Source organism: Eleutherodactylus coqui, chromosome 7 (assembly GCF_035609145.1).
Source record: "Eleutherodactylus coqui strain aEleCoq1 chromosome 7, aEleCoq1.hap1, whole genome shotgun sequence".
Taxonomy (NCBI): domain Eukaryota; kingdom Metazoa; phylum Chordata; class Amphibia; order Anura; family Eleutherodactylidae; genus Eleutherodactylus; species Eleutherodactylus coqui.
In genome coordinates, this window is record NC_089843.1 from 200,273,188 (window position 1) to 200,287,256 (window position 14,069).

Here is a 14,069-nt window from a genome sequence, read left to right on the forward strand (position 1 = left end):
AGGGGGTGCACCGGTCCTGGAGGTACTGCAATACCAGGTCAATGCGTGGAGTGGACAGAGCAAGCTCTTTTTCCAGCTCCCTGTTCTAAAAATCCATTTAATATATGGTCCCCAGATAGGGGACGTATCAGATATTAAACTGATAAGAACAGATTTTTTTTTTTTTTTTAAACCAAAGGTTTTTATTTAATTTTTACACAATACATCCATCACATAAAAAAAACATAACATAATACATTCATCACATAAACACAACATAATTACATTACACTCATGATAAATCAACTAACTCAATCCATTTTTTAACTTTCCATAAACCCTCCGCATCCAGCCCCCTCTTGCTTTTATCCCACGAATAAATAAAGTACAATTTCCCCAGCACCATTCTCACACTGTCCCTCTCACTTAGTTCCTTCCGCTTAAACATATACACATTCCTTACATCCCACAACACTTCCTTCACACACGCCATAAACAGCCACAACAATCTCTGCCTCACGCAATCACTCACACCAAACCCGAACTTAACTAAACTATAATTAATAAACGTGGCTCCTGTGATCTCCTTACACAAGGGGCCTAACCTCCGCAGTACGTTCTGCGCGTAACTACAATTCCAGAAGATATGTATCACATTCTCACATCCACCACACCTCTCTCTCGGACACCTTTCACTCCTCACCAAACCTCTCACACGCTGGAACTCTCTCACCGGTAACACTCCATGCAAACTCTGCCATACAATCTCACTCTGCCTATTACTCATCCCATCCATCCGCACTTTCTTCCACACGCTCTCCACATCCGCTCCCCTCACAGAACTGATATCACACACCACATCCTTACTCTCAATCATTCTCTGGACCATCTGCTTATTCCTCAGCACGCTCGCCTCACACTCACTCAACTCATACTTCGCTACAAAACTGACAACCCATTCATACCACTTTGGACTTTCAAACGACACAGGCTTACGTAAATCATACTCACACCACTTCATCCGCACACACAGTCTCCCAGCCAAGTATCTCATCATGCACACACCTTTCAAATCCTTCTGGAGTGATGTTAGTAAAAAAAAACTATAATATTACAACCAAAATAAATTTCAAGGTTGGGGAACTCCGCTCCCCCCTTTCTCCAGTTTCTCATGACCACTTCTCTCCTCAGCCGTTCCATCCGCGACCTCCAGAAAAAGGTGAAAAGGATCCTATTTAGACCCCTGAGGGTCATGTAATCTGGCGGAAAGACCATCGCTACATATAAGAAGATTGGTAAGACCACACTTTTTATTACCAGGGTCTTACCTATGTAGGTAAGGCTCCGCAGCCTCCAAAACTTTAAAAGACTCTCCACCTTCTGCCTCACATCCTTCCAACTCTCTCTCCCGTCCAGGCTGTCATTAAAATTGATCCCCAGGATTTTAATAGGGCCTCTCACTCTATTCAATCCCACATCCGCACTCAACACAGCCTCACCAAACACCTTACACTCACTCTTCTCCCAATTCACACGAAAAGCAGACGCACCACAAAACACGGACACCAACAGTTTCACCCTCCTCACAGCACACTCAGACTCACACATCACACACACATCATCCATATATGCACTCACCTTCCATTCTCGCCCATTACTACCGGGGATATGAATGCCCCGCACCACTTTATCTTTTCTAAACATACAGAGTAATGGCTCCATGGCACAAATAAACACAACCGGAGACAACGGACATCCCTGACGCAAACCAGACATCACATTCACTCTCCTTCCAACCTTCCCATTCACCAACATTCTACTGAAGATATTTTCATACAAACTCCTCACTCTACACACAAACTCGGCCGGAAATCCCATACGTAACAATACACTAAACAGAAACCCATGCGACAACCTATCATACGCTTTCTCAAAGTCCACACTCACCACATACACACTCTTCTTCCTCTTCTTGCAATCCCACAACACATCCCTCATCAGACACAAACTCTCATGCACACGTCTCCCAGGCACCGCACAATACTGATCTTCATTCACAACACACTCAATCACATCACGCATACGGTTGGCGATCAACTTAGCGTAGATTTTATAATCACAATTTAGTAACGTGATGGGCAGCCAGTTCTTTAACCTCTTCAGGTCTCCTTTCTTTGGGATCAGCACAACCACACCCTCACGCATACTATCAGCCATCTCCGCATTCACCCACATATACTTACATACTTCACACACATCCCTCCCCACCACATTCCACAACATCCGATAAAATTCTGCAGGCAGCCCATCCGCGCCCGGTGTCCTGTTCAGAGCCAAGCTCTGTATCACATAGAAGACTTCTGTTGTAGACACCTCTCTCATAATAGACACTCGCTCCACATCCCCAAGCTTACTCTCAACCTCACTCAAAACCTCATGCTCCAAACATTCATCCCTCCATTTATCCACATACAACTCCTCATAGAACCCCGCAATCACCTCATGCACCCCCTCCCCCCTCACCTCACACTCATCCTCATTCACCACACACTCAAAAGTAGGTCTCTTAGCGAAAGCTTTTTTGAAAAAGTAACGCGTACACTTTTCATCCTGTTCCAGTTTTTCTACCTTCGCTCTATACACAATACTCTTGCCTTTCTGTATTAGATAGTTGTTAATCTCTCTTTTGATTTGTATTATGTCCTGCTGGACCTCCATGCCGCTTTCACGCAGCTTTGCGAGGAAGCATAACCGAGTATTAAGTCTTGCATACTCCTTTCTTCTTTCGCTTGCTTTTTTAAATCCTGCGGACTTGAAAAAGGATTTTGTTTTTTTCTTTACCCACTCCCACCAGGCCAGGATGTTATCAAACTCCGCCTTCCTCCTACTCCATCTTATACTCACATTCATACTGCACTCTCACATCCTCACACTCCAGATGGCTCACGTTCAGCTTCCATACACCCCTCCCACACACTGCACTCTCCCTAACAGCAATCTCACACAACACGCCCTCATGATCAGAAAATAAAACCGGTTTTTGTGTATAACTAATAGCAGAAAACTCATGCGAAATAAAACAATAGTCCAGACAGGAGTGAACCCCTCCCCTGTCTGCGTGGTAGGTATTCAAACGAGGGGATATGCCACATGCTTGCTGCATATCCGTCAAATGAAAGTCAATAACCATTTCGTATAACAGTTTAGCGGACACGTCAAATGCTCTCTTTGACATATCACAATTCATGTCACCCACCAGAATAGTAGGTGACCTGCCCTGTAAAAAAAACATTATTTTTTCAAACAAAGCGCACCTTTGTTTCTCCACTGGTGCATATATGTTAATAACCCGGAGCGGTATATCTCTATATAACACTACTGCGGAGATACATCTCCCCGCTTCTATAACTTCACTACTATGTAGTGTTACCTCTTTGGAGTTCGTTAAAATACCGACCCCATCATTCTTGTTTTGCGTGCTTCCAGACCATACCGCGTCACCGTAAGGCCATTCAGAAGAATTAATGTCAGCGTCTGTGCCGCACTCCTGCAAACAAAATATGTCGGCCTTTTCTTGCCGTAGTAAACTAAAAATCGCTGTTCTCCTGGCCTTCGATTTAAAAACACGTACGTTCTGGGAACATACCGAAATCATAATATAAATGGAAGCCTATAGCAACATTATCATGATACTATGCAACAGGACGTAAAATGAAACATTATGCATTATATACCTCTCCACTTAAGGTGGCTAAACCACATGATATTTCAGGTAAGATGCAATCTCCTGGTGGCTCACTCTCAGTCCATGCCACTTTCCGCAGAACACTCCAAGTCCTGTGCCAGGATCTCAAAAGGATTACTTACATCCATGGGAGTCTCTTCACTTTTTATACATTTTCTTCTCTTTGCAACATTTTTTTCTGCAACAGTCACAAAGTCCTCCTCGCTGGAGTCAATAATATCACTGCCCCCCTCCCTCTTACCTGGGGCTGTGTCTGGGGAGGAAAACTCTTCAATGTTCCCTGAGGGATTAATGGGACTGTCCACCTCCCCAATAATTTCCTCCATTTGTCTAATCACCCCACACACCTGCTCCTCGGGCGTGCCACTCCCAATCTGTGGCTTCTGGCTTCCAATCCTTCTCCTGATGCCATCCTCCACCTCTTTGGTTTCCACCTCTGCTGTCTTGGACTTTTTAAGCACATCAGACTTATCCTTCTCAGAAGTCTGAGAAGGTTTTCCAGAGTTCTCTGCTGCAGTCACCACAGGTTTGGTGGCGGTAGTAACCTCACTCGCAGCACCAGATGTACCACCACTGGTAGAGGCTGCACTATCCATAGGAGTCGCACGGTTAACAACAGTCTCACCCGCAGCAACAGATGTAATGCCGCTAGTAGAGGCCATATTGTCAGCAGACGCCACACGACTGACTATAGTCTCACGGCCGGTAGGAGCCGCACCAACCTTGGTTCTCCAGGCACCTCTGGATGGTAAGTTTAACGGGCAATCCTTACACATGTGGTCGGTCTCTCCACAGAGGTCACAACTTTTTGGTCTGGGGCAACTGCCAGTGTGGTGTCCCGACTCCTGGCAGTTCCTGCACACCAGGCCACTAGCACAGTCCTCTCTGGTGTGCCCAAAACGATTACAATTCCGGCAGAATGTGGGTTGCCCCGGATAGTACAGGTATCCCCTGTTCCCTGCAATTGTAAAGTTTGCAGGGGGGTGTGTCACGCCGCCCAGCTTAGTTGCGTCCATTCTGAGTCGAACACAAAATTTGTATTTAGAATTGAATATATCCAGAATATTTGTCATTCTTTCTCCGCCTTTTACGACGTCGCAATAGCGCTTGAGAAAATTTACGATCATGTCTCTGTCCGTATATGGGTTATAAACAGGCAGTATGAGTGGTTTCTCTTGAATGCCGAAAAGAGGTATTACCTTGATTCCATCTAGTATTGGGGTATCTTTATGGCTCCTCAACCACTCGTAGACTTTCAAGCAGACGCCTTCTCCGCAGAATGTGACATCATATTGACCGAGTCTTGGGAAGTCTTGGACGGAGAAGATCTCGTCTTTTGGTACACCGATCTCCACCATAATCAGATCCCGAACAACGTGCACAATGGTGTTCTTAGCTCCCATCTTCGTATCCACCATAAAACGAATTGTGTTTTGTAAGCCAGTCATCTTCAATAAACCTGTCGATCTCTCGAATCACAGGAACGTATACTGCCAAGCAGTAGGGTGATCACTAAGCCCGTCGACCAGACCAGAGTCACTTGGTCTTAGCCAAAAGGCTGAGAAGCGATAACCCGAAACGGGTTTCACCTGTAGCCCGGCCCGCCCAACTCCACTTCCAAGGCTTGAGGCAACACGCTCAGCCGGCACTCTGGGCGCACCCACAATGCACCCAGGCAGCTGGGAGAGTTTTAAAACTTTGCATAGCCCCGCCCCACGCCTTCTCAACAGCACCCAGCCTCACACCCTCAGTCCTTCCTCTTGCACCGTGCTCACGCATCCTAGGCTTGCAGAGCCTGCTGCTGCTGCAGGACTCGTCAGCTCCCTACAAAGGATGGTTAAGCCGGCGATGACACTAGAAGCAAGCACTAGTTTGTCTCTGAAGGTGCGTCGGCCGGTCGGTTGGAGGGATCTCTTCGGCCGGCCGCATTTCGAGTGGGGACGGATGGAAACTTTTTACCTAAAATGAGGGAAATTGGCTTCGGCCCCATAGGGCTTTATTGCCTTCCCCTGGGCCAGCATTAGTAGACCCTAGTAAGGAGAATAATAGAGCGGCATGGTCATCCGAAGAACTTAAAAACATACAGCAGGCCTTTTTTTTCCCGCCATACATACATAACTACAGATTTTTATTTTTTTTTACATATATATATACATATATACATACACATACACACACACACACACATACAATCTTAAATCTATCTTTAATCTATATCTACAAAATCTATAATTCAGAAATAATCCATATCTATATTCTACATAATTAATAAAGATAGATAGATAGATAGACTCACATACATACATACATACATACATATGTAGGGGGTCAAAACACAGACCGTTGAGCTAATGCTGTCTGCCTCCAAATTGGTTTCAGGGTTGAGTCCTCAGACGACACAAATGGTCAGCCACATGCACGATGAGAATGCCATGAGTGAAGTGAGTTTATTCAAAGAATTTACAGATGATGTAGGAAAGGTTTGCTGACGTATTGATTTGATTACTGCGCATGCCCCAGGCATGCATAACATCTGCAGATTTTAATTAGCATTACACATCTTTCAAAGGAGTCTCCTACACGAACAATGTATCAATGTCCCGTGACACCAGTAATAAAAACAAAACATTCCTTGACGCTTCTGCTAGAAGGGAGTGAACTCTCTCAAGGGAAAGAATGCATGAGAAAGAGGGGAAGCTGATAAGGATTCAAAGTCATTATTATAATTGGGTCTAACATTTTCTAGGTATGAGAGGTGAAATTAATACAGATACATGATTGAAGCAATACAAGCAAAGAGATACAAAATGGAGTCGCTGTAAGAAGACGCAACTTATAAACACATAAGTATTCTGTGAAATACACTTATCAATTTAAAAGGCATAAACGTGAATTAACCCCTCACATTCCCCCGTTTTGGACATGGAGTCAAGACAAGTATGACTCCTAGTCCATAAACACGTGATTCATATCGGCGAAGAGAAAGCTTTTTCAGTACATTTAGAAATACATGAAATTATAACCTTAATTGCTCTATAAATGCATAATAAAATCATCACAACTTGTAATATACTTTGTAGGATCCCCATAAACCAACCTCCTAAACCAGAAAACCAATTGGCAGGGTTCAAAGAACTAAATGTGTTACCCCACCAGCTATCTCTGGTTTCTGAGTTTTCATTTGTCCATGCAAACAGTTCTTTTGACGGAACAGGAACAGCCAAGAAAGGAAAACCAGTGGCACCAGGTGTGTGTACAAGTCCAACAGTACTTGGTGGTGCCTAACAAGGTGGTTTTGGGCATTGTCCCTTTGCACCCTCTCACAAGGGCAAAGCATGGAGTGGAGAGTCCAAAAGTCCATCAATAAACAAAATGTCCTTCATTTTCCTTCTCATGGGGGGGACAAAGGTAGGGCGTGAAAAGTCCCATTAGTCTCAAGACAAGCAACAGTTCTTTCAACTTTACTAAAGTAGGTGTGGTCAGCAGGACTTGACAGGGCCCTTTGACTCTGGGCCCTAGGGATTTCCTGACACGTCTCTTTATGACCACCCAATTTCCAGGTAGTAGGGAATGAGATCCCTCTAGGTTGTCTGGACCTGGAATGGGAGAAAAAGACTAGATTCTGGGTTACCATTAGTTGGTCACACAGGTGCTTTACATATCCGGCTACTATGTTATAGCCCTGCTGTAGGGCCTGTGGATGATACAGCCCCAATCTTGGCACAAAGCCAAATAACACTTCCTTTAACTTAAGCGTACCATCTAGTCTGTTAACCTTGTCTAAACTCTGCAGGTGTGAAGTGTGTACCTTCGTTTGAGTCAATCACTTCCGGTACCTCGTATCTGCGGATTACCTCATTCGTCAGCTCCTGTACGATTACCTGCTTATTTACTTTGGTAACAGGGTAGGTCTCCGACCTGGAAAGACATCAACAACAACAAGCATATTCATACTTCCCAATAAGTGGGAGCTAAGTGTAGTCAAATTGCAATCCCTGAAATGGGTAGAGTGGTCTAGGCAAGTGTTATGTGGCAAATTTACTTCTGCCCTGTTGCTTACGGCAAAGGTCATGCAAAATTGGACAAGTGATGATGCAGCAACTACAGGAAACCCAGGAGCCACCCGTCCTTGTTCAAGCGTCGACATCATTGCTGCTTTGAACGGGGTGCTGGATGAGGCAAGCATCGCCACCATGCTGAAGGAGGTGCTAGAAGGCCTGGAGTACCTGCATAAGAACGGCCAGATCCTCAGGGATGTTAAGGCTGGAAACATCCTCCTGGGTGAAGACGGTTCCGTGCAGATCGCAGATTTCGGCGTCAGTGCGTTTCTAGCCACAGGAGGCAACATTGTCAGGAATAAAGTCAGTAAGACCCTTGTGGGCACGTCATGCCGGACGGCACCGGAGGCGACGAAGCAGACCAGAGGGCACGACCTCAAGGCGGACTTCTGGACCCCCGGTAGGTGTGTCTTTCCGTGCATTCGCTGGGCCATCATGGGGCACAGGGACCGTGGTGGGCAAGTTCTGTTGACTGTCCGCCATTCACCGTCCCATTTCTGCTGCTCCCCTATTTAGTCCATTTGTCTTTTTCTTCATTGCTGGCTTGTAACTGTAAAGTCTTTAGCATATCAAAGTCCAAGTTCATATCAAAGTAATCAAAGTCCAAGGTTTATATCAAAGTCCAAAGTTATTGTTAAATTCTTCTTTTCTTCTTTTCTTCCACGGCTTAAGGGCCGCTGCCTTTGCTGTGTGATCTGTGAGGCGTTGCCTCTTGTTTCTCTGCTGTAGGAATTGGTGTGAGCTTTCCACTTTGTCACCGCTGCACCATTCTTAACAAGCTGTCTGGCCTTCCATGTTAGGCCGTAGTCATGAGCTATGCCAAATGCATACTGGGAGTCAGTGTAAATGTTTGCCGTCTTATCTTCTACCACTCCACACGCCTCAGTGAGGGCCTGTACTTCTGCTTCCTGTCCTGGGACATGCGGAGGCATTCTGCTTTTAGGACATCTTGTTGCGTGACCACTGCATATCCAGTGTGGAGTCGTCAATTACCCTGGTACCATCTACGAAAACAACTCAGAATATACATTATTAACAAGGGCTTTCAGTTAACATTTATTATGGCCACCTGTTCTGGCAACATGATGGCTTCCATTAGTAAACTTACAGCTTTTCTATTCTTGATGGAGGAAACACAAAAGGCTTAGTGATACATTGAGGTAGCTATTTGGGTCAGGAGTACATAAAAAAAAGTAAATCATCAACATATTACAAGAGGGTGGTGCCCTCGGGAATTGGCCAGGCGTCTAATATCAGCTTCATGCATCTGGTGAACTGGTTTTGAGCTATTCTGTGCCCCTTATGGCAGCACTGTCCAACAGTACTGCTTTCCTCTGAAAATAAATGCAAACAAATGCTGACAGTCTGGCTGGCCCTTTAAACTCTTTCCCTTTAACGAGGAACAAAAGGGGTATTGGCTGGGAAGACACATTTCTTAAGGGCTTTAAGTTAACATAAAGAAGAGACAGTGTCTGCAATTGCATCTTCCTGGACATGTGCCAGGGGGTACTGACGGACCAAGGGGGCTTAGAGCTTGTTCCTCTGCGTACGTAAAAGTGAGGACGGGTAGAGGTGTCGCTTGGTCTGCTGCCATCCGACATAAGGTCGGGTGACTTTCAGACCCAGGGTGTATACAAGCCTCACCGGACAGGTGAGGTTTGATACAACCTCCCAAGGGTCCCATCACGCAATTCTCAATATGCTTTCAGGACCTTCCAGCATAAGGAAACGAGTGAGGTATCGTGACCCTTTAAACATTACCTCAAGCGGTTCAGTTTCTGCCAGCTGAATTGGCACTTCTGAAGCCCCTTTCACAAATTACCGCTAAACAATCAGGTTGGTATTCTATTTCAAATAGATCATAACCTTGTTGTAAAAAGGAAAAAGAAAAAAAATTAAAAATTTAAAAAAAGATGACCTGCAATACCTAGATCACCTATATCTTCTCTCCCCCCCCCCCCTTTTGAACTAGGGTACTTAATTGGAAGGGTAACCGAGTTCAAGGTAGTAGAAAAATGACAAGAGCACATTGTAGCTGGATTTGACGGGCCAGAAATAAGTGCTTGGGTTGCACTTGCGTGTATATGCTCCGGGTGTCATGGGGGGGTGAGGACCACTAGGGGGAGTTGGTTCAAGACCAACTCCGAAGATTTGTTAACCATTGCCTGTACTGCTGCCACCGCACAAACACATGAGGGAGCTCCTCGAACCACTGGATTCTGAGTAGCATCCAGGTGGCCGTGGTTGTCCCCTGGACTTTTGTGTCAATACTGTCACCTGGCCAGAAAATTCAGTACAGAAAAGAATAACGGATGAAGTATAAAAGGGTGAGAAAAAAGAATGAGTAGTTGTATAAGAGCGAAAACAAAGTGGACCAACGGGGGCAGTATGAAAACAAGGCCCAGAAAGGTGCAGAGTTTGGCAGCAGGTGTAAGTACAGGTATGGCCGTCCGTACGTTTGTTCTATAGAGCATTCTCAGAAACAGTATAATTATGACTTGTTGGCAGGCTTCCAAATTATCAGCACACAGCGCCTACATCACACATTAACTCTCATCCGTTCATGCAGTCAAGTCTCATTTAAATATTAGTAAGAGTTCACACAGGACGTAACGCATATGATTCAACTGTCCTCATCTTGCAAACAAATGCATTCAATCACTGCCAGATTCCACAACAACCACTTTGCAAAACTAATGAAAGGAACACACATTTAGCAATTATGCACACGTCCGACCAGTGACAGAACTAACATTTACACAAAGTACAGCAAAAACAGTAAGATTCACTGGATTCATTACGGGTTTCATTCTATTCAAGCAAGCAGAGTTACTCGTCCAGTGTTCTCTGCTCTAATCTTTTTGGCCTTGAGCGGCACGCATTCCTTCTCTGTAAACTCTCAACATACCCCCCCCCCTTTTGGAGACAAGGGGTGGGGGCGACTTGCAGCTGCGGCTTTCACAAGAAGCACACATTCCTCTGTCTCTCTCGTACTCTTCCATTTCCAAAACCATACAATTCACACAATACATTCAACGTCTGTCTTTTTCCTCTGACTTTGAATTTTTTTCATCTCTCTCTGGAACAGAACAATCTTATATTTTTGCAAACAGCCAGAAATATCCAGGCTCCAAGCAACAAGAGAAACCTAATATTTTTCTGCACTGACTATCAAACCCAGACAGCAGAGGAATAGTTAAACACATAAAAGAAAGGACAAAAGACTAAACGTATAACAAAAAATTAGATTACATAACATGAAGACACACAGACGATATTGGTTATTTGACACATAATTATCCACAGATTCTACATGAACTTGCTTTATGTCCCAAAGGAACACAAACTATAAAAGAATTCCCTTTTTCTGATAATTACCGTATCTACACGTTTCTCAATCCATCTATTCTAACATACTTACCCCAACTTTTGCTTATCTCTGAATCTTTTTTTTAGACTTTGTGGGTCTCAGATTCCCAAAATTCTAACTTGCTTTGTCTGTCCTTTGTTATTTCTCTAACTTGCTTTTCCATATAGGCATACTCCTGCCTTAAACATTTCTACTATATTTGATTATGGCCTCTACTCCTTTATCTAGACCGGCGTCTTTGATAGCTTTCGTGTGTTTTGTTCCGTACTGCCGCCAGAACTCATAGTTGAAAGTTCCTGCTCTTTTAAGCCCTATCAGCTTGTAAACTTTACGGGCTTGTTTATAACTGTCCTCCCCCTCTCTCTCCCTAATTATCTCAATAGGGGTCAAGAAAGTCGTAGACTGTCTGGACCCCATGCTAATAATTGGGCTTGCCATTTTTGATTTACCCAATCACAGAGTAGTGAGGATGCACAAAGCGTCCTCTGGGTAAATCTGGCTGTCACAAAGACCTATCTGGCTGTCACAAAGACCTATAGTAGTGAGGATGCACAAACGTCCTCTGGGTGCACAGAGCAGAGTAGACTTTTATGGAGAGAGAGGAGACCACGGCTCACCTCTATACGCGGCTTTTGTAATCTTATAACAAATGACAGCTAGGAAAATGAGTGCGGCAGTCAAAGTACAACAGAAAGTTATCAGTTCAATGCTTCCAGCAGACAGCGTGGCAATATACACATGTGGGTTCTTCCGTCTAGCACGGTTATCAAGAACACCGTAAATAACACAGGCAGAAGTATCCTATAAACATACAGCAACAAACCTTTCTGTCGACACGTGGCTTTTGAAGACAGGGGGGCTCAGATCTTTGAGTGGTAAGTCAAATGGCTTACCTTACACCGGTGTTTTGTAGATCTGAGGTCCCGTGTCCCCTAGTCCGGATGGTCAGCAGGCAGGGTTGTCAGATATCGGCTGCAGGTAAGGAGTTAAATTCTGGCCCTCGTTGGATGCGCCAAGTAATGTAGGGGGTCAAAACACAGACCGTTGAGCTAATGCTGTCTGCCTCCAAATTGGTTTCAGGGTTGAGTACTCAGACGACACAAATGGTCAGCCACATGCACGATGAGAATGCCATGAGTGAAGTGAGTTTATTCAAAGAATTTACAGATGATGTAGGAAAGGTTTGCTGACGTATTGATTTGATTACTGCGCATGCCCCAGGCATGCATAACATCTGCAGATTTTAATTAGCATTACACATCTTTCAAAGGAGTCTCCTACACGAACAATGTATCAATGTCCCGTGACACCAGTAATAAAAACAAAACATTCCTTGACGCTTCTGCTAGAAGGGAGTGAACTCTCTCAAGGGAAAGAATGCATGAGAAAGAGGGGAAGCTGATAAGGATTCAAAGTCATTATTATAATTGGGTCTAACATTTTCTAGGTATGAGAGGTGAAATTAATACAGATACATGATTGAAGCAATACAAGCAAAAAGATACAAAATGGAGTCACTGTAAGAAGACGCAACTTATAAACACATAAGTATTCTGTGAAATACACTTATCAATTTAAAAGGCATAAACGTGAATTAACCCCTCACACATACTGTATGCAAATGAGCCAGGTGTTTGGAAGGTTGATGATGTCACTCCTTTGTGATGTCATGAGCCAGGTGTATGGCAGGCTGATGTCACTCCATTGTGATGTCATCAATTTAGAAGCATTAATACCAGGCTTGGCAGCCATTTTAGTCAGTCTCTGCTGCAGCTGGGAGACGGGAGATGGTCTTTATTTCCACCAAGAAGCTGCAGAACTACCGGTAACGGCATCATTTTTATTTTATTCAATATAGGTTTTCTTGGTTTCATGGAGGGGGGGAAACTTTTGCCTTATCTCAAAGCAATGTAAAAATAACTTTGACAATGAAACTTATTAAATGCATTTCGAGTTGAACTATATCATGTTTGTCTGTGATATTTTATAAGGTCTACAAACAGGGGAATGAGGGGAGGGTAAGGGGGGGAGTGGTAAGGGAGGGTAGGTATCTATGACACGGGAGAAAGAGAAAATAAAACAAAAAGGGGGGAGGCGGGCTCCGGGATTGTTGTTTCTCTTTACGATTGTGGTTTAAACGTGTTACTCACATGTCCCTGTCTGTAACCACCTAGTAAATAGGGGTGAGCTCCGGGCATCTATCCATATCGCCCAGGTGTGATACAATTTATCATAGCCTGACGGCTCATCTAGAGGTCTCATTCTCTCCATACGCTCCCTTTCGTGGATCATTGTTATTTTTAGCGGAGTGCATTTTTAATGCAGCACACAAGGGGGAGACAGCGGCCTACCAAAATCTAGTTGGCTGCTGCTGTGGCTTTCTTTTTTTAAAAAAAAAGGTAGGTTCCGTTCTTCCATGGTGAGGAATAGGCAGGGAGGTTCCGTTTTTGCCAGCTGGGGAATGCTTATAGGCAAGGCCTTATCCCTGGTGGTGCATGTAACGTCAGACCACGTTTCAGACATGCAGCAGCAGCATTCAGTCCGTCAGTGGCTGACAAACGAGCTCCATGCAAGTTTACAGTAAACAGACACACTTCTTTCTTTACTGTATTGACTGCGGTCTGTAATCGAGCGGTTGAACTGTTTCTGTGTGCATGCATTGAATAAAGCAATGCATCCTTGTAAAGTAGATGTCCGTTCGTTGGAGTTCTTTGCTCCCCGAGTGTTGCTCCATCTCTAAGCGTTGGCCTGGATCTTCTGGATCTTCATGGACGAATGCTGCCCATCCCACGTGGAGCGTGTATCTCAGCCCACGTGGAGTGCTGCAGTCCAATGAGGTATTCCGTGCTGCATAGCAAGCCTCGGGCCTGTGTGATTGGGGGTCCGCTGCTCTCTGTCCACTCTGAAGCGCGCATCC

At 44.6% G+C, this 14,069-nt stretch overlaps 1 non-coding gene across 1 annotated transcript; it reads right to left on the reverse strand.

Moving 5' to 3' along the window:
- On the reverse strand, positions 1 to 183 carry LOC136573894 (U2 spliceosomal RNA). The gene has a single exon (XR_010786107.1). It is a non-coding gene; the product is annotated as a U2 spliceosomal RNA (small nuclear RNA).
- Positions 184 to 14,069: the final 13,886 nt, after the last annotated feature.